Raw genomic sequence first — 25,193 nt, 5'->3', positions numbered from 1 at the left:
TATTGCTCCAAGTCTTTTTAAAGCATTCGCCAGCCAGGTTGCAAACCACGATAATAAAGATGAAAACAAATCATCTCCTGGTGTCTATTCAATTTCATCCTCCATTTTCATGTGCAGGGTCATCTGCATACCTATTGCCTCTGTCAGGGTTTCATTTCCTTCATCATGGGCAGGTTTAAATGTACAGCAAGAAGTCCCGATCTTGGCACACATGCCTCCTTCCATTGCTGTAATTAAGTCCAGGACATACCTGTTCTGAAGGGTCATAAACCTGATAGCTCTCAATTCTTCTTTGATTGCGTTGAATCCTTTTATTGTTGCATTAATTGTATGCAGAAGCTCCCATCTGGTGATCTGAAGCCACTTGGCGTTCACTGAGCCTGGAGTCCTGACAGGAATATAGATGTGATTATATCATCTGTCATCTTGCTGAACAGTTTATGCTCATCTGGAATATTTTCATAGGTCTCCATTGATTTTGCTGAGAAATAATTGCTTCTTTTCTTGCGGTAGAGGATGAGCAACCTCTTCTTCCTCATGTGCTCATCCATTTTGGGAAATTAATCGATATGAAGGTCACTTTGGGGGATCACCAATGCTGGAACATGTACCATTTCAATAGAGCATATTCCTCCCCAATTTGTATGCAACTCCATGTAAGCTCTGGATCCACAGGCCCAATATCCGTCCATCAGTACGGCAGTCCTCCATTCATTCCTGGCACCTCAATCGTCTGTCCACATCCTTTGTTCTCTCCAACCAGAACTGAGCCTCCATTCTTGAAGCATGTTGTTACATTCTTCAGTGGTATTATGGATACTGGTCCTGCTTCATTGTCAACCCATGTTAGTAACTTAGAATACTTGGTCCATGATTCTAGGCATTTGTCATTGACTATTTGCACTATGGCTACTGGCTCTTTCTTCAACAGGTGTGCAGGGCAAGATAATAGTCCTTCTTCCAATCCGGTACTGGTGGCAGCACATCCATATATCAAAAAACAAGGTCTCTCCCAGCATCCTGGCTCTCCTGCCCGTTTAGTCATGTTTGAGCAGTCCATCCTCTTCATCTCAACAACTTTTATTCATTCTCCAATCTGGACTGGATACATGAGATTTTTGCTCATCCACCCATTCCCACTTTCCATCCTTTTTTATCTTTAAATAGGTATCTTCACATGGAAATATTGCTCTTGATCGCAATCGTAAATTTGCCCATTTACCTTCAAATTGCTCCCTGGTGGTAAATGCTGCTACGTGACTGAGTCATATGGCATCATGTGCTGCCATCTCTTTGGCAATAAATGTTCTTGCTGCATTCATGACAAATGGTGTCAAGAAACAGGCATAGCAGGTTTCATCTGATGGTCTCTCTCCCACTTCTTCCATTTGCTGATACCATAGGTTATTTTTTTAAATGAGCTGAATTATCAAGATATATATTTATATTTTCAGTTTTCCTCAACATCCCTTTTCAATTGAAATAGACTTCTTATATTGTAAAACAGGCTCTCTGTACCTTTAGTAGGGAAAATAACAGATGTTTCATTGATACCCTCCATATCTGTGCCATTATTTGCAACATTTTGTAATGCCATAATAATAAGGAGAAAAACACAAATCATAATACCAGCTGATATCACCATCAATATTACATGAAAACCTATCGACCTTCTGCATGGCAATGAATCTCTAAAATGTTGAAGCCTCTGCATGTTGTATTTACTTTAATATGCAAATTCGTTATCTACTTTGCAATTATTTCTACATCAAAAACTGCAGTATTATTGCAATTATCACTCTCCAGAAAATACAATTATTCTTGGGGTCCACCAAAAATGTGATAATATGTATTCCTCTTCATATTAAGCTAAATAAGTCTGCAATATGTAGGAACAAAGAACAAATAAGAATGTGTATACTAGTGCAATGATGGGTATCATAAACGATGGTCGATACTCTTCTTTCTTCTTCAAAATCTGAACTCTTCTCTCATTGTTCCTTTAAGCCTATCTAAAAAGAGTGTTCCAAGGTAACTGCAAGTCTATTTTCTCATAGTCATATTTGAGAAACAATGATCTTTAGTTGATTTTGAAACAAGTTGAACCCTAATCTATAGTGGTTGTGTGCACTTCATTCTCCTTGTTCTCGCTTCTAGCCATTTGGCGGGTCTAGATGCATGGAACTACTTCTCTTGCTTCATTTGGATGGGTCAGCACACGCAGAACTACTTCTCCTGCTTCTCTTTGGATGTCTTCGGGAGGGGTCATGTTTTGCCTTTATAAGGTTTGGTGTTGTGTAGATGTAGCCACGCTCTTCGCCCCTTCAATTTCACAGCAGTGGTGTTGGCTTCTTCTACCTCATACGGCCCTTCAAAGCGGGTCATACTCCAGGTGAATATAAATGTGTGCGCTCTAGCACCTGTCTCCTGGATACAATCTTGGAGGTTTCTGCAAATCTTCTGCTGTTTCACAAAGGTTGTTTGTCTTTGTCACTTCTTTTTGACTCCTCCCTTCTGTTCTTGATCTGTTGAGACATGAAAGAAACACTTCAAATCATTGTTGTTAGGTAATCGTGCATCTTGTCACCTTGTGCCTTTGCTACACTATGGTCATCAGTTCTTAACCTAGTTGGAGGAGCAAGTGGGGTTCTCATACAGTGTCCAGTCACCAACTTATCAGGAGTTAGATAGTGATCTAAGTCAGGCTGGTTTCTCAGGGTATATAAGGCAAGGGGCAGGCAATGTAGTCATCCCTTTTTCAGAGTGATTCCAATTTAGCCATGGGATCCTTTAATAATCTGTTTAATCTCTCTCAGACGCCATTCTTCTGTGGGTGATAAGCGAAAGAAAATGTGTGTTTTATACCTAACAGAAGTACTATCTGTTACAAAATGCGGCCCACTGTCAGACCGCAACATCACACACCTCCCACCTGGGCAGCACCTCTCGCACAAGGAACTTGGCAGCACATGTTGCATCAGGGATTGTGCATGGACCTGCCTCTATCCATCTAGAAAAAAGGACATGCTACGACCAGCCTATTTCTGTAACCGTTGGATATCTGTAACATATACACATAATCTATATGTAGATGCTGAAATGGGCCATTGGGTCTAGGGATTGCTCCTCTCACTGTAAAGTGTTCCCTGCAGTACATTTCTGGCACACTATGCAATTCACAATGAATGTGCCGCATGTTCCAGGAGTTTGGGTGAGAACCACTCTTCTGCAATTGTTGCAGCTAGCCTCTCGCTAGAGTCATGTGTGCTGGGTAGTGAAGCTTCTCCAGCGCTACTCTCAATAATGCTAGATGTATAACTGCCTTTGCAGTGCTATCCTGTCTCCAAATTGCCTCAGTGGGAGATAAAGGACACCTCTGCTTTCTCCATAAATCCTGTACTTCTTGTGGAGCTCGACCTTGTATTTCAATTAACGGGACAATAGACAGAATATTAAAGCACTCCATTGCTAACATGCATAGCCGTTTCATTTGTTTAACGTCTTCTCTTTCCAAACTAAATTTGGATGGAAAATAGGCTGCTTTTTTGCCTTTACATCCGTGGCTTCGTTTCCGGAGGAAATTAAGTCTGCTAGTTTAGAATGCACTGAGCATTTTATAACTGCTAGAGTCAAAAGGGGACTCAATGCCTCTATAAGCCTATCCAACAGGGCTGCATGTTGCACTGGAGTGCCGTCTGTGCGGAGGAAGCCCCTCCTTTTGCAGCGTGACAACCCTGCACGTACAGTTGACATCACATGGCCAGAGTCAGAGTACACCATCACTTCCTCATCCTCAAAGCTCTGCAACGTTTTGATGAGTGCCATTAATTCTGCAGCCTGTGCTGAATTATTCGAAGACAAACTCATGCTTGTTACTACCTCAAACTCACCTTCTCTATTCAGTTTCACTACCGCTGATCTCATATGCCTTTCCCAAGTTGACTGATCAATTTTTCGAAGAACCATCAATAAAAACAGCTTCCCCCCTCCTAAGGGCATTTTCTCTGTTTTGGGAAATATAATTATAACAGTCAGTATACGTTGTGCAATCATATACATAATCATCCTCTCCTACTGGTTCTGCTGTAAACGTTGCTGGATTTACTGGGCCTCATTACACGGACGGTGGTAAGGGTTAACGGTCACCGTTAATGGCAACGGTGACCGTTAACCCTTACCGCCGTACTACGAGGTCCCTTTGCGGGTTGGAGGATTTAACGCCTGCTTCTTGCAGGCGTTAAAATCCAACCCGCTAAGGGACCTCGGAGCTAATTACGGCACCGCAAAATTGCGGTGGTGTAATTAGCGCCTTCCCCATTTCCATAGAGCCCTATGGGGCAGAAATGGGAATGGGGAAGGGCAATGGCGGAAAGGGGATTTACCGCCCCTCCAACCTTGGAATGGGGCGGTAAATCCCCTTTCCGCCAAGGGGGTGCCGGTATTTTACCGGCATGAGTCATGGCGCTTATAGCGCCATGGCTCACCGCCTTCCGTGTAATGAGGCCCACTGTCTTACATCTAACAATTTTAATCGAGGGGTTGGAAACAATCACCTCGTACCCGATGATCTTTGTGTGGTCAATGTACTTTTGGGCTTATCTAAAATTGCAAATAATTAATGCTCTATAAACAATATTATTGAGCACCCCATCGTTATAGATGAAGCTTTTTCAATTACAAATGCAGCAGCAGCTAAGGATTGCTCATAGGGATAGTGTCCCTTCATTACTGGATCTAAAATCCCACTGTAATATGCCAATGGTTTGTGTCCATCTCCTAATGTCGTCTTCTGTGTAAGAACTGCTGTCATGACTTCTCCATTTGACTGGAGGAATAAAAACAATTCTTCATTGTAGTCTGGGATCCCCAATACAGGTGCTGTACTGATTGCCTTTTTTAAGTCTTCAAACCCTTCAGTCATCTCATCTGTCCATGTTTTTGTGCCTTTATCTACCTGTGCTTCTTTGAGTCTCTTTAAAAGTGGTTCAATGTAAGTACTGTAATCGAAAACCCAAGCCCTGCAAAAATGCATAAACATAGAAACTGTTGCATTTCCCTCACTGTTGTAGGTGCTTCGGTTTTCACATTTGCTTCTGCTCTTTCAGGTGTCACTTTCCTCCCTTCATGAGAGATCAACTGTCCTATGTACAAGACGTCTTCCTGACAAAATTGTCATTTCTCCTTGTCTACCATATATCCTTTCTTCATGAATGGGAATCGAAAAGAATGCTTTCTTCAAAAAGACACAACTGTGAAATATTGGGCCATGGATGGGATGTTACACAGTTTCGTCACAGTATTTGGAACTAAAGGCAGCTCAGCTCCGACTATATTGTTTAGAGGGTGAAGATCCTGTATAAATCTCCATGCCCCCCCATTTGATTTTTTCACAAGGTACACAGCCGTGTTACATGATTAATCTGATGGCACCAACATGCCTTGCTTCATTAAAGCCAAAATTGTCTCAAACATACCTTCATCCGCCTCTCTGGACATGGGGTATTGCTTTGCTTGTGGTAAAAAAGCTCCTGTTTAAATGTAATTTTAACTGCACCTATTCCTTTTAATAGTCCTACATGATGTGGGCTTGTAGTCCATTACATTTCTGGCACTTTCTCTAAATGTTCTCTAAATTTTCCTGAATGAGTGGCGGTCTTCTTTTTAACAATGCCATTCTCTGTGGTATTTGTATATTCTTCACTTGAATCCAATAAGTGATACTTATAAAAACACCAGTTCATCGTCAGAGTAGCCATCTCTGAACAGTTCCATGTCTGTCAAATCTGTCAACCCGTATCCTTCAATGAGGGCAATCATTGTTCTCTATCCACTTCCTTCATTGTCTGTCCCAATCAGCATCACCCTTTCCTCTCTGACCACTGCTGCTTCTAGTACTAAGGGAATTATCTGCCATTCCGGATCGTCTATGGGGATTTCTGGTCTGAACAAAAATTCATCAGGTATTCTAAATATTTTTCCTTCCATCTGGGTAACCATGATAATAAGATAGACACTCCATACAGAAATACTTTTGGATCTAAAGGTACTCCTCCTAATGCCTTCTGTCCTGCAAAGGCTAATGTGAATTCTCCCATATTCACATAGTGTATCCGTGGAGTAGAGCACACTATTTCTTTGTCAGTAAAAGATATTGGCCCTGATTCATGGAATTTACTTGTAAAATAAAGATCTGCGTGCCATTCTGCCCGCAAATCCCCATTCGTCAAACAGGGATTTGCGGGCAGAATGGCATGCAAATCCCCGTTTTGCACGCAAATAATTCAATGAATCAGGGTAATTGTCGTGTTAAGCTTTGACACTAAGTCACCTCCTAATATATTAACTGGTGTCTGCCTAGAGTATAGTAATGGTATTGACATGTCATGTTCTCATGTAGAAATTGGTAATTTGAATGTAAAAGGGTTTAAACTTGTCGCCCCAGAGAATCCTTGAGCATTCATGGCATTACCTGACATTGGGTATTTTCCCTTGTAGACCCAAGAACGAGTGGCTCCAGTGTGTACTAGAAATAAAAATGTGTGCCTCCTATCATCACCTTGACCCTTGGTTCCTCTTGGGGGTCTGGTGTCACCTATAATACTGAACACATCAAGTCACTATGTGGGCTGTCCTATTGTGGAGATAAATGCTTCCCTGTACCTGTGAAAGGATGTCCCCCTATCATAGTCCCACTCCCCAATTTGGGTGTGGGTGCTGTTCCTGGGGTCACGTTCCATTGTAGTACCATGGCCTGATATATCTGTGCTTGCTGTGGTTGTGCCTGTCGTGTTTGCATGGGTACCTGCTGTGGTTGCCCTTGCTGCGATTTCATTTGCAGTGGTGCTGGCTGCATTTCTTGGGGTTGTGGCACATATGCTTGAGCATACGTGTGATTTTCTACATAATATTGCTGCAGTGCTGCATTATATTGTGGAACATAACACATCCCCCCTCTTGGAGCTTACCAATTCTGTTGCATAGAAATTGGTGATTTTTGTCTGTAAAAGGAACTAAATGTGTTGTCCCAGAGAAACCTTGCGCATTTATGGCATTACCTGACATTGGGCATTTTCCCTTGTGGACACAAGAACGAGTGGCTCCAGTGTCTACTAGAAATAAAAAATGTTGCCTCCTATCGACACCTTGACCCTTGGTTCCTCTTGGGGGTCTGGTGTTACCTATAGTACTGAACACATCAAGTCACTCTGTGGGCTGTCCTATTGTGGAGATAAATGCATCCCTGTACCTGTGAAAGGATTTCCCCCTATCACAGTCACACTCCCAAATTTTGGTGTGGGTGCTTGTTGTGTTCCTGGGGTCACATTCGATTGTGGTACCATAGCCTGAGGTATCTGTGCTTGATGTGGGTGTGCCTGTCGTGTTTGCATGGGTACCTGTTGTAGTTGCCCTTGCTGCGATTTCATTTGCAGTGGTACTGGCTGCATTTGCTGGGGTTGTGGTGCATATGTTTGAGCATACGTGTGATCTTGTACATAATATTCCTGTGGTGCTGCATTATATAGTGGAGTATAAAACATCTCCCCTCTTGGAGCTTGCCGATTCTGTTGCATGCCTCCTCTGATTCTGCATGTTCCAGCTATGTGTCCCATTCTTCTACAATTCCAACAATGTTGTCTCTGTCCACCATTAAATCATCCTCTTCCCTGAGAGCTTTAAAATCCATCTCACCATTCTCCTCTAGGCCCATTCCCACTTCCTCTTGGCCAAAGATTATAGCCACTCTGGTCTGCAGGGTATCCTGCATTATTCTGCTGCCCTGACTGCATCTCCTGTGTCATCCCTCCTTCATTACTTGTCAATAACGCTCCCTCAATGGCTATTTTGGACAGCATCTTTAGAACTAACTTTGCTTCCTCCGACTTTCTGTTCTTAGATTTCTTCTTATTTTTCCCCTGCATTAATCGGCAGTGATGCACGATAGTCAATTGTATTTCTGGTCATGGCTTCGCTTCCATTCCCACCTCTTTCTTCAATTGCTGTTGCACTGGCTCAGGCAGCCGCTGACACAAAATGTGGTAAAATACTGCTACCATTTGATCCCACAGATCACGAGTCTCCTGCCACCATTTGTTCTGAATATCTTGAATATAAGCAACAGGGTCTTCATCCTCTCCTATTTTCCTAGTCATAATCACAGCCATATTTGATGTATCGGGGTATTGCACTCTGAGCGCCCGAAAGGGCAACTACAACAGGTACCCATGCAAACACGACATTTAGTATTTACACATCACTATCCTTTTCTCCTTTGATCCTATGGACCTCCTCACTCTGCCCACCTGGCCGATGAGCTAACGTCCATCCAATGCCTGTATATATACTGTCCTTATTGTACTCTGTACTCATTCTGCGTGTATTTTGTGTGTAAATTGCAATTGCCGCCTACCTGTGATATATTGTATTTTGTATTTTGTACTCTGTATGCAACCCATGACCATACCCTGTAACTTAAGCTTTGCATTTTCTGTTCTGCTGCGGCCGGCTACCTTCGGGTCTGTTGTGCATTATAAGTGAATAAAACAAACAAACAAACAAACAAACTTGCCTCAGGAATCCTTAATGCCCTTTACTTAAGTGAGTACCCTTCTGTCCCCTTGGAACCAGGAATCGAGGTATCTATTTCTCTTTATAGTCTTCCCAAAAAATCCTGTTACTTTTTTACACTTATTATTTACAACACAATCATTCCCCCTATTTTTGCCACTTTCATTGTTCTACTTACATCCGTGACTCCGTTTGAGTCCTCCGGCATCGACTCCTCAACCAACCAGTTTTCCTTCAGCTCACGGGGGACCTGCGGGGACTGGACAGGAATTTCATCAACGGGACCTGCTGACCATATATTCTTGCATGTGACTCTGTGTGCTAATCTCCATAGGAACCTCTGCGGTCTTCTGGCTAATGGTGGGAGTAGGCAAGCGTCCGGGTGTCTGGATCTGGCCTAGATTTACTAGAGCGTAACCATCCTCTGCTACTAAAATGTGCTCTAGCACCTTGAAGTGGCTTTTGTGCTAGATGGAATTACAATAATGATCTCAGACTAAATAATCGGACAGACTGAGAGAACATGACCAGGTACTACTTTGTAATCAATTGAATAACGCAGGGTCAACTGGCAGACATCGGACTGATGCATGCACACTCACAAACAAACTTGATTTCATGGAGGTCTTATACCCCAGTATATAACGTCATTCTATGTGGCAAGATACAAAACCTATCAGGGGAAGGGATTGGTGAAGGGAACATATCTACTTGTAGAACATATGAGGATTAGTGAAACATTGGCTACCCACTATCTGTAGGGCACGCCTTGAACTACATCTAAATATGTGTAGTACTGATTACATTGGACAAAACAACAGTGGATTGGCTCCTGCAACATTGTGTGTTAGGTTGTCCCCAACCCCACTGATTAGTTGGCATACTATCCCAACCTTGGACTTTCAGCACCTTAGCAACAAGTGCATGAAATGAAGCCTAGGTGTTTGAACCCCATCAGACTACTCCACATGTTCCCAATTAGTCTGCCATCCTTCATCAGTAGGCCACAAGCCAAAGTCTTCAGTTTGTAGATGACCTTTTGTCTGCTCCCAGTCCAAGAACATTTACGGAAGTTGTGCACATCACCATCTTAGCTTAAGGCTCTAATGAATAGCCTTTGTTGTCAACTTCTGAGTCACATGTGAAGAGACCACGAATTTGTCAATTTCAGCCTTTCATTTACTGCTATTTGATTTAATTATGCAGGGTGCTGTTGCTCCTTTCGGCCTCTAGAGACTTGCTCACTCTATCTGGCATGAACTTTGTATAATTTTAATTGACCAACAGTTTGGCTCTCACAGATGTTTTCGTCTTCTTCCATCTATGAAGAATGGGCCACATTCAGAGCTTATCCACGTACTCCCTTTGTGATCTCTGCTTATCCTTTCAAAATAGCATTGTTACTCTGTGCCAACCTTGAAACATCGTCGGCTCTGCACATGGAGCTGTTTTCCTGCGTCTCCTGATTCTTACAACCTCGGCCTGTCTCTGAGGTAGCTTGGTTATGTTCAACGTGAGCCAGCGTCCATTTTCCTGATATGGCTGTCCTTAACACATTATACATTCCTCTATAGCAAGCTTCTATATGTTTTCTTTCTACCTTGCGTTACTGCATATTTACAGTTATTGGTCAGTAAGTTCATCTTCTCCAGATCCATGATTACTTTAGCTTTAGGTACATGTTACTCTTAGTGCTTCAGTTACATAGTAAATTCATATTTTCATATTGTTTCAGCATAGGTTCATATATCTTCTTCATGACATCACTTTGTTCTCATCACATTTCAGTTTAACTTCTGTCCATAATATTCATAATATTTATTGATGCATTCTGACACGTTGGTGGGCAACATTCTTCCATATAGCATTCTTCCATGCGACAGCCTTCCAGCCTTTCAGTGCGAGAGCACATTCTGTATGGCAATCTGAGTGCATAACGTCTCTTATGCACTCAATACAGTATGGGAACAATGCATGGTGTCCCATTTATGGCTTTTCTTTGACTGCACCAATATGACGGCGGTGAGGGGGTGGGAACTGGCAGGGTAGCACCTACCTGCTCCTCTACATAATTTTGATAGTGACAACACTCCTTTAAATAATGTTGTTGATGCAGCGGTTTCAAAACATGTGAGTAAATACATTGTTAGTTGCAAAGCTGTCCATCTCCATTCTGCCTGTAGAAACACAATTCCTAATTGATTTTTTTGCTCAGCTGAATCAGGCCTACTGCTGAAATTGAGGCCTAGTTTTTTGTCTTAAAAATGAAGGTACAATATATAATTGCATTCAATTCACATACAATTAGACTTCTTAATGCATATATTTGCATTTTTTCCTGACACAATCAATGAGCTGAATTAGTCTGAGCGACCCCCCACACCCCCAAACCCGCCCACCAAAGCAATGTAATCTCCATCACTTGCTTGCTGAAATGGAAGTTACCATTCAAAATTGGACACTGCCATCCGAGAAAAAAGGTTTCTCCTAAACCCTGCATATCACCCGTAATTAAGACTGCAGACTTCGTGGCATTAATGTTCATGTTTCAGTATTTCATGTAAGGAGTATATTCATCAATTAAGAGATGAAGAGCATTTTGGTTTTGTCAGATTAAAACAGTTACATCCCCATACTAGAGTAACTGTGATCAACGTGCATTAATCAGTGCAACAATAGAGGTAACAGTTTCTAAAGTTGCTTGTAAAACATTCACGTATAAATTGAAAAGGAGCAGGGTAAGAACACATCCCTGCCTGTAATAAAATCCTCAAGTCCAGCCATTCCTTCTGCATTGTCCAGATAAACTTCAGCTGGGACAACTTAAATGATGCATTCTTCAGAGAGCAAGGTTCTCGTCAATGATAGCCCTCTGACCATGTGTAAGAACATATGCGTGCACTCAACTTCCGGGAGAGCCTAGATACAAATCTATTCAGACACACCTTTGAGTAATGTTTCTATTTCTTGCGTGGTAGGTGGGCGTGGCTGTTAGACCGGATGTTGGGTTTGGAATGCTGTAAGCCAACCCCAAAACAATTCATGATAAATAAAGGCACCAGAGCTGGGCCTTTTACAATCACCACCTTTTACAATACAGATTGTCTTAATTACAAAAATGTGCAAATAATATGAGATGAAATACGACAAGGGCCTGATTCATGGCATTTTTTGCACTGTGCTAAGTGCCTTTTTACTGGTGCAAAGTGACTTTGCACTGCCAACAAACGCCCTGATTCATGGAACTGGGCAAAGAGTATTTTTGCAGTGACTTTGTACTGCAAAAATACACTTTGCACTGCTCCACCCTGATTCATGGAACTGTGCAAAATGTATGTTTGCAGTGTAAAGTGACTGTGCACGGCAAAAATACACTTTGCACTGCTCCACCCAGATTCAGGAAACTGTCTAATGTGTATTTTCTGCAGTGCAAAGTGAATTTGCACTGCAAACATACACTTTGCTCAGTTCCATGAATCAGGGTGTTTGTTGGCTCTGCAAAGTCACTTTGCACCAGTCACTTTGCACAGCGCAGAAAATGTCATGAATCAGGCCCTTTACGTATATTGTTCTCATGCACATTCATTTGTAGGTCTCCCGAAAACCTGATTGACATACACTTTTTTTTTTACCCAAATGGCACATTAAGAAAATATGCCTAGGTCACTCTAACACGTTCATCTATGACCAATAATTCTGTCTGCCCAAATGAGTCGCAATCCACATGAAATCCGGTGTTTTCTCCATCTGATTTACAGGGTCCTAAAAAATAGAATAAACAGTGGTCCCTCCAAGCACTCCCTCCTTGGACTGTTCCAAGCAGTTTCCACGGGTTTGCTGTCAGTGGCTAACCCAGTCCTGGTCTTCTTTCTTTTAATTCAGGTACGTGTCCTGTATTTAACACAAAAAGGAGCACAATTATCAGCAGGCAAATAGTTTACAGGGCTTGGGGACCCATTCACTTGCGCTATTGGACAATTTACGAAGAGTGTGCGTGCGCGCGCGCGAATGTGTGTGTGAGTGTTGAACTATAAATTGTTGCCAGAACCTCTGAGTGACCCATAGATAGGTTAATCAGGATAAAGCACTAATTCCGCCCTAGATGTTTATTTTGTGCACTTTTGTGTATTACTTTGGCATTGCACTTTTGTTTTTTGCCGTGTGTGTGTGTATGTGTGTGTGTGAGTGAGCGCGCACTCGCGCCTGTGACTACAGCATTTCTCTTCGATCCGCCATTTTACAGTACACGGCCTAACTCAGAGGAGCATTTTATAATGGCACCCCCCCCCCCCATTGGAAAACGCTCTGTGATTGTGTTTTTCAAGGCTCAGGTACTGGGTCTCTATCTTGCTGATTTAAACCAGCAGAAATTAGTTCGAACTCATATGTTTCTATCTCATTACACGTTCTCCGGGACCCTAAGCAGGCCCTTATTTCCTACACGTTTAGTTGTCTTTAGTTGCTAATGCGGCCCAAGCAGGCCCTGTATTTATCCTAGAACTGTAACTGTTATTACGCTGCATACTCGCGGCTCCGCCAAGGAACCTTTTTTTTTCCTCCCATTTCCAGCAGGTTTCCTTACTTGGAAAATCAGATTAAAGAAAATCAGATTAGAGTCTCGCAGAAAATATTTTTTCAGCTAAAAAAGTGATCTGCTGTACAAATACTGTAGGCCTGTTCAGGATTTCGGAAGGGTAATTGACTTGCGCGTATTAGGTTAGGCTCAGTGTGGGCTTTCGCCCCTACAAAGCAGGCTTTACCTTAAGGTGTGAGTGACGGTGACATCTGGGCCACGTTAAGGTGTGGGGCGGCCTGGCTGTCCCCGATAGGGATGGGGAGCCTGTATCTCCAAGGGAACCGGCTTTCTTCAATTAGTGCCCTAATTACCCCCGGCTTTCACATACTTCAAACATACAGTGGGGGTGGGCTTTCTTTTCTTCTTTCTTTTGTTCAATCTCGTCTTCTCTACTCATGCCTTCCCCCCTTATCTTTAATATTTGTGATCACTCTGGTTTCCATCTCCCTCTTTGTTTTATGCTTTTCCCGTTATCGTCCTTCCTTACCTTTACTTTCGCTTTTGTGTTGCTTTCCTGCCGATTCCGTTCCTGTCTTCCTCCTTCACCGCCCCCCACCCACCCCACTGCCCCTTCGTATGCTCCTTACCGAACTCTCTCCGAACCCATTCCTCCTTCTTCCCATTCTCCTTCCATCCTCGCTCCCTCCCTACCTCACCCTTCCTTCCTTCCTTCCTCCCCCGTCCTTTCCATTTCTTTTATCATTCTCTTTCTCCGCCTTCCCGTCCCATCTCATTGCTCCCCTTTTTTCCTCCGATCTTCTTCCCCTCTGGCCCCCTCTGCGTGTCTCTTTCTTCCCATCTATTTCTTCCTTTCTATTCCTCCCATCTTCTTCCCCTCTCCTCCCCTTACACTCGTCCCCTGGCTTTCTCCCTCTTGTCCCCATTTACTTCGTTTCTCTTTTATCATCCCACTTTCTTCCCTTCCCTTCCTTGCTCCCCTGCGTATTCTCCCTTCAGCCCCTCTTCTTCGTACTCGCTCTTTCATCTCATCTCTTCCCTCGCCCTTTCATCCCCTCTCCTCCGTCCACCCTCTTCCTTCCGCAATCCCAAACTTCCTTCCTTCCCTTCCATCACTCCCTCCCTCGCTCCCCCCTCCCCGCTTTGGTGTTCTGTTGCACCCGCGGTTATTATACACACTGTAAAAGAGAGCGGTTTTCCCTATCGCTTGCAGTGTTTTATAAACACAGGTCGCAATTGAATGTAAACTCATTGAGATTATTAAAACATTAATCGGGTTACAGTTTTTCGAAGCGCGTCCCGTCCTCTCCCTCCAGCTACTTACGCGGGCTGCTGCTCACTGAACGCGCAGCTCAGATGTGTGACTCCCCTTGCGTGTTTTTTAATCGTTAGCCCAAACAAACATTATAAGCCTTTCCAAGTTGTTGAACTGTTATGGTTGCAAACCTTTTTTGTCAGATCTTATTTGATCTAGCTTCAAATTTCAGGCGTTTTCTAAAGGCTTGGGAAAAAAAAATAACTTTTTTTCTTTCCTCAAACTTTTGGCCAAACTGCACTGGCGTTCAGCTACTACAGTAAATACGTGATATTTTTTGAAGCTTTAAAAACACATCTATTTTCATCTCGGTTTGGAAGATGGACATTTCAGATAATGCCTGCTAGTGTCGCCCTTGTGTGCATTTTACCGCAAAGGTGGTGAGATGGTGAGTACCTCAGAAACCCCCTAACCTCCACCATGGACCACCCCCCCCCCTTCACATGAATGCCCCTTAAGGGGTAGATTTTAAGGTTTTTAGGATCACTAGAATTTATGAAATAATTGAAAAAGTGAAATATCTGTCGTGTTATATATATGTTACATTTTGTAAAGGTTCTTTTTGAATCAACACAAATAAAATAAAAAATAAAAGAAAAAAATGAATGCACCTTAAAGCGGAGAGATGTCTCCCCCCTTGCCTTCACATACAGGAGAAGCCCTTGTTTAACGAGTTTTCATTGGAGAAATGTTTTGAAGTCCTTTTAACTCAAAATCAGGCAGTATTTACGGGACATAGGGCCTCATTCCGAGTATGGCGGTAAGGGATAGCGGCCACCGGTAACGAGACCGGTGGCGGTAATCCCTTACCGCCATACTCCGAGTTCCCTCTGCGCCCTCGCCCTTAACGCCTGCTTTGAGCAGGTGTTAAAGTCGAGGGCGCAAAGGGGCCTCCAAGCCAATAACGGTGACCGTAATGAACGGTCACCGTTATTTGCATCTTCCCCATTCCCATTGAGCCCTATGGGGGCTCATTTGGGAATGGTGAAGAGCCTTGGTGAATGGGGAATTACCGCCCCGCCAACCTTGGAATGGGGCGGTGATTCCGCCATCCACCAAGGCGCTGCCGTTCCGGGTACGGCGTCAACCAAGGCGTTAATAGCGCCATTGGTTAGCGCCGTACTCGGAATGAGGCCCATAGTGTTTACGTGAAATAGCTCATTAGGAGGTAACTTTAAAAACAGTCAGCATTTGAAATATCGCTTCTTTTTATCATTATCGCCTGACTCATAATGTCGGCCTTGGCCACAATGTGTCGCAGGTTTTAGATTATGACCTTAGTGGACTCATTGATGTGACGAAATGGACATACCCATTTGAAGGGTACAGATATGCCACTCCCTAGTAGGTGTGTACCCTGATGTAGGGATGATATCACATCATATATAGTTAAAGAAGGCTCTTTAAACACGGGGAGTGTACCCATTCCAGGGCCTGCAGTAGCGCCCTCTGCCTAATAAGTGGCAACCGCCTCCAGAGGTGGGAGTCCGTATCAAAATATCTAGCAGACTTCGCAGAATGGCAGATTCAAGCTGGGGTGAGAAACTTGCCTGCATCAGGGCAAAAAGGCCCTCTTCCGGTAATAGATCATGAAAGGTGACTCCAAGGAGCACTAATATTTCAAGAGTGCTTGGATGTTGCTCCTGATAAAGCTGTTTCACTTCAATAAAATCCAGATCTATAATGATTTCTGTAGAGCACAATCTCAGTTCCTCCAAAGACCTCTGTGAAAACTATCTTCTGAGCGAAGTTCCACACCATAAGGCACCCGTGGTGCAACAGGGAAACTCTGCCCCTTCACCACCATTACAAGATGGTCGGCGCCCTACCCATGACTCGGTCTCTCCATCCTTTTACTGCCCTCCCTAGCACTTTCCCCTTTCTCCCAATGTTCTTTTCTATCTACTTTCATTCTCAATGTCATTACACTGATCGGGCCCTCTTCACCTTACCTTCGGGCTTCCAGCCGCTTTTATTTCTTCTTCCTCTCTCGGTAACTACTCCCCATATGTTTATCAAATAGAGGACATGCCATTATGAATGTTTAATTGGCGAGAGTGCAGCTCGGAGGACTTTGTTCTGCATGAGTTTGAGTTTGGATATGTTGGTGTCGGAGGTGCCTGGGAAGAGGACATTGCAATAGTCGAGCTTGGATAGTATTAGCGCTCTTGCTAATGTAATGCAGTTGTTCGGTGTGAGAAATTTGCGACTAAGGGAGATGAGTTTGGATGTGTACAAGGTGGACGAGGAAAGGGTGTTGACTTCTTTTGACATAGTTAAAGTAGCATCTAAGTAGACACCAAGTGTCTTGACTTGCTTTAGGACTGGGATTGTGGTGCCATTGATGATGAAAGAGGTATAGGCAGGCTGTAGAGCTTCAATTTTGGAAACTGAGCCTGATATGAGTAGTTCTGTTTTATCGTCGTTGAGACATAGACTGTTATTGGCCATCTAATTTTGGATTAGTGAGTAAATTTGGTTGATGAGCAGTGAGTCTTGCTCATGGTTGCCTGATTGTGGAATGAGGATCTGGGTGTCATTGGCAAAGTTAGTGTAGATGACACCCATTGCATCCAGAGCCGTGTTATAGAGCATAGGGGAAAGGCATGACCTTGCGGGACACCTAAAGGGACTGGCATAGGGTCAGCTGATTCTTTGCTGATGGTCATTCTTGAGGTGCCCTCTGCTAGGAAAGATTTGATCCAGTCAGTGGCATCCTTGGATAGGTTGAAGTTATTAGCTAGTGTAGCGCAAAGTTTGTCATGGTCGACCAGGTCGAATGCCGAAACATACACTTCATAATTATGTTAAATTCACTTATAATTAAATTTCTTACCAACAGTCTTAATGCATACATTTGCATTTTCCCTGACAAGAGTTACTCATATTTAAAACAATCTATCCTGCCATATGTCCTCATCAAAATGTACGTATTTGTTTCTGCTTCTCAGCATATTTGATGCAGAAAGTGGTAGCATCACTGAAGGAGCCCACTGAAAACATAACATTAAGCAGTCATTGAAAGAATAAAAACAAGATGACAATTCTCTTAGTGAGTGCAATTTCATTTGATTATTAAAAATTGCCAATATGGGTGGATAAAAAAACTAGAGTAATCCAATGTCGTATAATAGTCTGTTTTTTTCCCAAAGAGGCTGGTGTATCTTTGACCTTCATAGAGTGTAATGAAGAGGTCTTAAAAGGTTATCATGCCAGTACTCTCAATAATGGTAAAGTTGAGATTAGGAGTGCATGCTTTCAGCCACATGAAGAAGTTGTGCAAGGTCTCTTTGTTGTCTTTTCATATTAGCAAGATTCCATTCATGTACCGCTTCCACAGTCTTACTCTCAATGAAAATGGATTGTTAAAATCATATATGAATGCATCAACAAAATCTGCCATGTGTATATTCCAAATAAACATTCATCAGCGATGTGGGTGAACATTGCACCTATGGTGGTACACAGGATCTATGCAAAAAGCTAGTGAAACTCATGAGCATTTGGTAACACCCTTGTAGAATATGCTACTGCAGCCTCTATGCATTAATACACATTAATGAATATGTCCTGAGTGCGTTATTGCTTTAAGCAACTTCTTTATTGGTATTTTTCATCAACCACTGTTTGATTCGCAAAGTCTATTGGCCAATAGATTTCAGACACTACGTTTTACACCAGGGCAGATTCTGCCAATGGTTGGAGCAATAGATCTGGTGACCACATCTGCAGTCTTTTTCTTCACAACCAATGCCAAATTCCACATTTTGTTTTTTTCCACATCTTTGGAGGAAGAAGGCATGCAGAAAATTAGAATCCTCTAATCACATCCACTCGATGAGTATGTCAAAATTTCAAACAGCACTCAATAAAACTCAATTTCAAGACAAACGACTAAGGGGTTGATTCATGGAATTATGTGCGCCAAAAAACGGGCTTTGTGCGCCATTCTGCCTGCAAATCCCTGTTTCAAAAATGGGGATTTGCGAGCAGAATGGCGCACAAAGCCCGTTTTTCGATGCATATAATTCCATGAATCAGCCCCAAAATATTTCTGCCTGTGAATCATTTACAAAATAAAAGTGTGTATTTGCTGAACTCTCTTTTGTGGTTTTTCTGTAGCATTAATGTGCAGAAATGTAGATTTCTAATGTTCAATCAGCAACTTAAAAGTGGAAAAAGTGACAGAAATTCATCACCCTTTCCCCTTTTTTCTTAAATGGATGACCACCAAGGACCCTGCTTGGTGATGTAACCCAGAAACGACCTCAATTACTTTATTTTTCTAGGTATGCAGATAGTGAGATGTCCTTTTAGCTCCCCAAATACTTCTTCTGTGTTTGATCATTAAACAGAGAAGGAGTCAGGAGATCTCCCAGTATAGACACCAAAGGACCTATTCTATCAAATCTATAATTCCAGAAGCATATAAACTTTTGAAATATTTCCTAACTTCTCAGGATTTACAGTTAAACATCAATCTATACACCCCCAACCCTTTGCACTTGCAATGGAAAGGTGATCAATGTAATCAATTCACCTTTAAAATATTTTCCCATCATAAATAGATTTCTCCTTGTCATTATACTTGCATGGGAATTTCTTTTGGCTGTCTCGCAGACAAGTGGGCACCCTCTTAAGGACTGGTTTAACTCTCACCCTCTGGAACAGGCGGGCACCAGTCAGCCAGGCTGTGAAAGCTTCCCTCCAAAGTCTGGTTCTCTTTTTTCTGTATTTGGACCTGTCTGCTGTCTTTCCCACTGAAGAAGGCCTGGGAATTTAACTACAGACACGCCAAAACAAAAGCAATCTATCCCATTATCCTTTCTGCTGTTATCAATTCTCCTTTCCCTCCTTCTTCTCCTCCATCAGTGAGTGAGTGAATGTCCCAGATTCTATGGGTGTGAATGTTTATAGATCAGAAACCACTCCCTTTAATATAATTTCACTAATCAAATTGGTCAATCTATGTGATTGGATAGGGTCCCAAAAGGGACATCACACTAAACCATCCCTTCCTACACATTGGTCATTTTAGTGAGCAGGGCAGTCTAATGGGAGTGACTTCTATGCCCAGTTTCTATCCCATTTGAGCAAAACACCGGGGGGTCTGGGAATCTCTCTACCAGCACGAACACAGCCCAATGACCTGTTCTTGGGTGAATAACCCCTGGGAGAGACTCTACCATGTCTTTAGCTCACTGTCCCTTTCACAGAGAAGAAATGTCCCTGCATATCAGTCTTTGTCCTGCCCAGGGGCAGTCCTGCACCGAAATACTAGGCAATTCTCCTCTGAACAAGACTACCTACAGCAACCCCATACACATGTTTCAGCCTTGTTGGGCATCATCAGTGAGGTGAAGCTGTGCCTCTCTAAGAACAGTGAGCAAAGGGTCCACGTCTGGATCGCCTTGGCAATTTAGGGTGAGACCCAAAGTTAATTTATGCAAAACCAGGGGAGGTCTGGGACTCTCTCTACCAGCACAAACAGAGCCCACTGACCTGTTCTTGGGTGAATAACCCCTGGGAGAGACTCTACCAAGTCTTTAGCTCACTGTCCCTTTCACAGAGAAGACATTTCCCTGCATATCAGTCTTTGTCCTGCCCAGAGGCAGTCCACCACCGAAATACTAGGCAATTCTCCTCTGAACAAGAGCACCCACAGCAACCCCATACACGTGTTTCAGCCTTGTTGGGCATCATCAGTGAGGTGAAGCTGTGCCTCTCTAAGAACAGTGAGCAAGGGGTCCACGTCTGGATCGCCCTGGTAACTTAGGGTGAGACCCAAAGTTAATTTATGCAAAACAAGAGGGTGTCTGGGAATCTCTCTACCAGCACGAACACAGCCCAATGACCTGTTCTTTGGTGAATAACCCCTGGGAGAGACTCTACCAAGTCTTTAGCTCACTGTCCCTTTCACAGGGAAGACATTTCCCTGCATATCAGTCTTTGTCCTGCCCAGGGGCAGTCCAGCACCGAAATACTAGGCAATTCTCCTCTGAACAAGAGCACCCACAGCAACCCCATACACGTGTTTCAGCCTTGTTGGGCATCATCAGTGAGGTGAAGCTGTGCCTCTCTAAGAACAGTGAGCAAGGGCTCCACGTCTGGATCACCCTGGTAATTTAGGGTGAGACCCAAAGTTAATTTATGCAAAACAAGGGGGGGCTGTGAATCTCCCTACCAGCACGAACACAGCCCAATGACCTGTTTTTCATCATCTCACTGATGATGCCCAACTAGGCTGAAACACGTGTGTGGGGTTGCTGTGGTACCCTTGTTCAGAGGAGAATTGCCTAGCATTTCGGTGACTGATATGCGGGGACATTTCTTCTCTGTGAAAAGAACAGTGAGCTAAAGACTTGGTTGAGACTCTCCCAGGGGCCACCCACCCAAGAACAAGTCAATGGCTGTGTTCGTGCTGCTAGAGAGTTTCCCAGTCAACGCTCTGTTTTGCATACCAAGTAACTTTGGGTCTCACCTAAGTTACCAGGGGAATCCACACGTGGACCCCTTTCTCACTACTCTTAGAGAGGCACAGCTTCACCTCACTGATGATGCCCAACTAGGCTGAAACATGTGTATGGGGTTGCTGTGCTACTCTTGTTCAGAGGAGAATTGCCTAGCATTTTGGTGCTGGACTGCCCCTGGGCAGGACAAACACTGATATGCAGGGAAATGTCTTCTTTCTTCAAAGAACAGTGAGCTAGACTTGGTTGAGACGCTCCCAGGGGCCACCCACCCAAGAACAAGTAAATGGGCTGTGTTTGTGCTGGTAGAGAGTTTCCCAGACACCCCTCTGTTTTTCTATCCCATTTGATGTTATGTTATCTTAAAGATTTTGACATTAAAAACGTGTAACTTTTTAAAATGTCATATTCCTCACATGTAATCATGTTACTAATCAGTTTATTGCATTGCTCTCACTTAGACAAAAAACATAATGCAATTTCCATCACAACATGGCCTATGGTGGATGTGTTAACATTCTGACTTTTTACTCACAAAAATTCAGTTTTGAACTCAGAATGATGGGCTCGCCGGCAGTTACTCTCAGATACATACATCACTGGCACTACCATTTCTGTGGGTAGCTTTCCACATTCTCCTAATTTACAAAATTAACATATTATAACATAAATATCATTTTATATCCAGCTGACAGAGCTTTTCACAGTGAACATTAAAAAAATAAGTTAAATAGTTACAAGCAAACATATGATTCCATATTTAAATTTCACATGGTGCATTATTTTGGATACTCTCATGAATCACAATTTGAAACAACATACCCATTCCTGGCTGGTACAGCCAAATAGTGTCAGTTCCTCTTGGAGCTGATGGGCATTTTTGACTCATGCTGTTGTCATAGTGCAAAATATTTGAAGGTAGACTGCTGGCAAGGCCATTTACAACTTCAGTCCCGCCCCCTTGAGTGATCCCAAGATCTGATTGCTCCTTTTGCAAGACATCCAGTATCCAAAGGTGCAACATTTCCTTCCTTTAGCTGATGGGGATCAGATTATTTGAGAGGGGACTGCTGAAGAGGGCCTTTTTCTTTTATATTTAAGGTTTTTAGCCTCATCCCAGAGACAGATGCAATCTGTAAGTCAATGACATTTGTTTTTCTCTGCAGGGCCTTACTTCCTGAGAATCAACTCCAGGCAGAGTCATCAGCTTTTATGGTCAGCTTCTAAGCCAATGTTCACACTTTTCTCCTGGGAAAGCCTGCCATCCCCTAGACCTGTTGTTAAGTTGCTGTGCGTTGTGCGGAGGTATACCATTTGGTCAAAGTGACTTTATTCACCAATGCATCCTTTACAGTCATTTCATTTCCGTGTGGCTTTTACATTTTAAACAGAAAAGCATATTACTTGGCAATCAAACTCCTTTCTCAACCTATTTTTCATATCTCTGTAAGTTTCTTGATATAATGCTTCAGTCCTGTAAAGGAAACTATACACAATGCAAACCTCAAATTCTGTTTTTGCCTCTCCTGTGACATGCTGTGCTTTTAATCTCAGAATGGATAGTTCTCTATTTTAGTAAACGTTTGCTGGATTCTTCCATGTAACACAACAATTTCGTTTTTTTTTGTGCCTTGTCAAATAATGTTGGGCACATAATTAGAGATGGACTGGGAACATTGCACATTTTTGTCGCATCTGTATTTTCTTTTAGATGTTGTGTGCAGTCTGTAGCTCACATGTTAGTTTTTAAACTGGCGCTTTACTTTCTTGTCTATCAATGAGATTGCGGTGTTCTCTTGTACCGTACATGTTACTTATGTCTTGTGATGGATTGTGAATCCCACTGGAGCCTTCATTTTATGGTCCTTGTGTTGATGTTCTAGCCCGTCAGGGCAAGGCATCTAGGATGTATGTGGATGTGGGGCTAAGTCATGTTTAAAGTGTTTTATGCTTAGTGCATTAGCAAAGAAACCACATTTCTATCCATATATAATGTTTCTTGGACGTTGTGTTTTAACATCATTATCAGTGTGGTGAACCATGCCAGTTGATTTATGAACCCCCAGAACCTTTGGCAGGATTCAGCCATTATGCTCTCCTTGATTTTCCATAGAAAACACAAGAGTTGTAAGCATATACCCAATAATTAACAATACAATGGGTACCAAAGAAAACTTGAAATAAATTAATTCAGGAAATACTTTGAGCAGGAAGAAGGAAGCAGAAGCCATCAACAGCAGTTCATAGACCAGTGACAACAGGAACACTGAATCAATGACCAATGCAAGACTTATGCAGACTGAAGCTTTTAAAACTCAGTATTAAAGACCTGCCTTAGCTGTCAACAAAGGCAATGCCTGTCAGGCATGGATATTAAATGTATCAGCCCCTCCTTCATGGCCTGCTATTGTGAAGGCAAAGCTGTGTGCAAGGGATTCTTAGAAATGTAGCATTTGAAAAAAAAACATGCTCATTGACACAATTCCGAAAATGGTTCCAGATTCTTAAATGCTATCCCAGAGCTTTCAGTGTCACAATTACCCGGCAAACACCAGGTTACTGGGATCCTGTTACGCCTTCTGACATTGGCATGTAGTGGTCAGGTCGTCAAGCTTGCCCGCCACACTCCACCGCCATATGCTTTAAGAGCAGCCCGATTAATGGCTCCTTGCATCGCAATGTTTCTCTGCCTTGCCAAGATGCTGAGTTTCCAAACCTCTGTGAGTCCTCTGGTTCAATCCTTGACTCTGCCTTCTTTGTCCTTGAATCCTTTATTATTTTTCTGTTATCCTTGGTCCTTTCTCCTTTCCCCCTCATCTAAGTTTTTAAGATTCTCTGTTCCCTCTGGACCTATCTTGATCACTCTTCTTCTGCCCTCATCTCAGTAGTCAAGTTTCACCAGTCGTTCCAGACCTACCTTCATCATTCCTTTCTCAGAATTTGGCATCTACTCAATTCCACCTGTCTGACCTTCAAGATTCACCTGCTACTCAACATAGGGTTTTTTATTCCCCAAAGGGTTTCCCCCATTGGATGGTACCATGTGGGGGGGATGCCTGGAAGCTTGTGACTTATACTTACAGTCTGGCTTCCTATAGAGGCAGGGCCTTTCTCCTGCAACCCAGACATCATGTCAAACAACCGGTAAAAGCCCAAACTGCTTGTAATACTAACAGTGGTGATGGTGACATTTGCTACACCCATTATTCACTTCAGGCATGGATCAAATAAATAATTTGGTGAATGCAGTGCAAAATCTAACCGCTGAAGTTCATGAACTCCACCTTCAAAATCATACACTATGGCAAGCTGTAACAGAACAAGAAGGCATAGCCACAGACCTACCAGGGAATGTTGGTAATGGGTAAAGGTATGACGGTTCTCCTAAAAAACATACAGAATTCCTGGACCAGTGATATTGTTCACATTTCATCCACATCACTTTCTGTCAGATCATGCCAAGGTGGGCTATATGGTGACAAGCATGGTCGGAAACGCCTTCAATTGGGTTCCACCATTGGTCACTTTCAAAAGCCCTATACTGAATGACTATGATTCATTTGTGGCTCACCTTTGGGGATGTTCAAATGTCTTGAGGCTGCGTTTACAGCAAAATAACAACTACGGGACAATTCACAAGGTACCATGTGCTTCTTCAGCTACGTGACCAGATTTAAGCAACTAGAAGACACAGACAACACAGGATGACCTGGTTTACCCTCTTTGCAGGGGTCTAATGGTGGAAAAAAAAGGATGAGCTGGCAAGGGTGGCTAGACCTGCATCTTTCATGTATCTGATAACCCTGGCCCTGCAATTGGATTACCGGCTTTAAGAGTGGAAGCACCAATAGAGGAAGAATCCTTCAGTCAGAATGTCCATTGGTCCACCAATAACAAGAACAGAAAATAGTGAACCTACATTAGAACCTATGCATATGGGCACTGCTCGTGGGCCACTAACAGATGAAGAGAGACAATTTAGAACAAACTTAAGGGCGGGCTGTGCATGTACTGTGGTGCCAAGGGACACATAGTTAGGGAATGTCCCATAGCTCCAAGACGACGACCAGGAAACAACAACTCCCATTCCTGAATGGGTCTCTGGCACAGGAGAAGTAACAATGTCCTAACAAGTATGGACACAAACTGGCCCATATGCCAAACAACAAGCTACAGATTCTCCAAGCCAGGATACACTTTACAGAAGGAACCACAGAGAACATCTGTGCCTTGTTGGATTGAGGAGCAGAGGGACTCTTCATGGATCATCATTGGGCACAATTAAGAGGACTAGCAATCCAGTCCAAAC

The sequence above is a fragment of the Ambystoma mexicanum genome, chromosome 10 (genome assembly GCF_040938575.1).
Source record: "Ambystoma mexicanum isolate Mex_15411 chromosome 10, UKY_AmexF1_1, whole genome shotgun sequence".
Taxonomy (NCBI): Eukaryota; Metazoa; Chordata; class Amphibia; order Caudata; family Ambystomatidae; genus Ambystoma; species Ambystoma mexicanum.
This window is presented reverse-complemented; position numbering follows the sequence as displayed.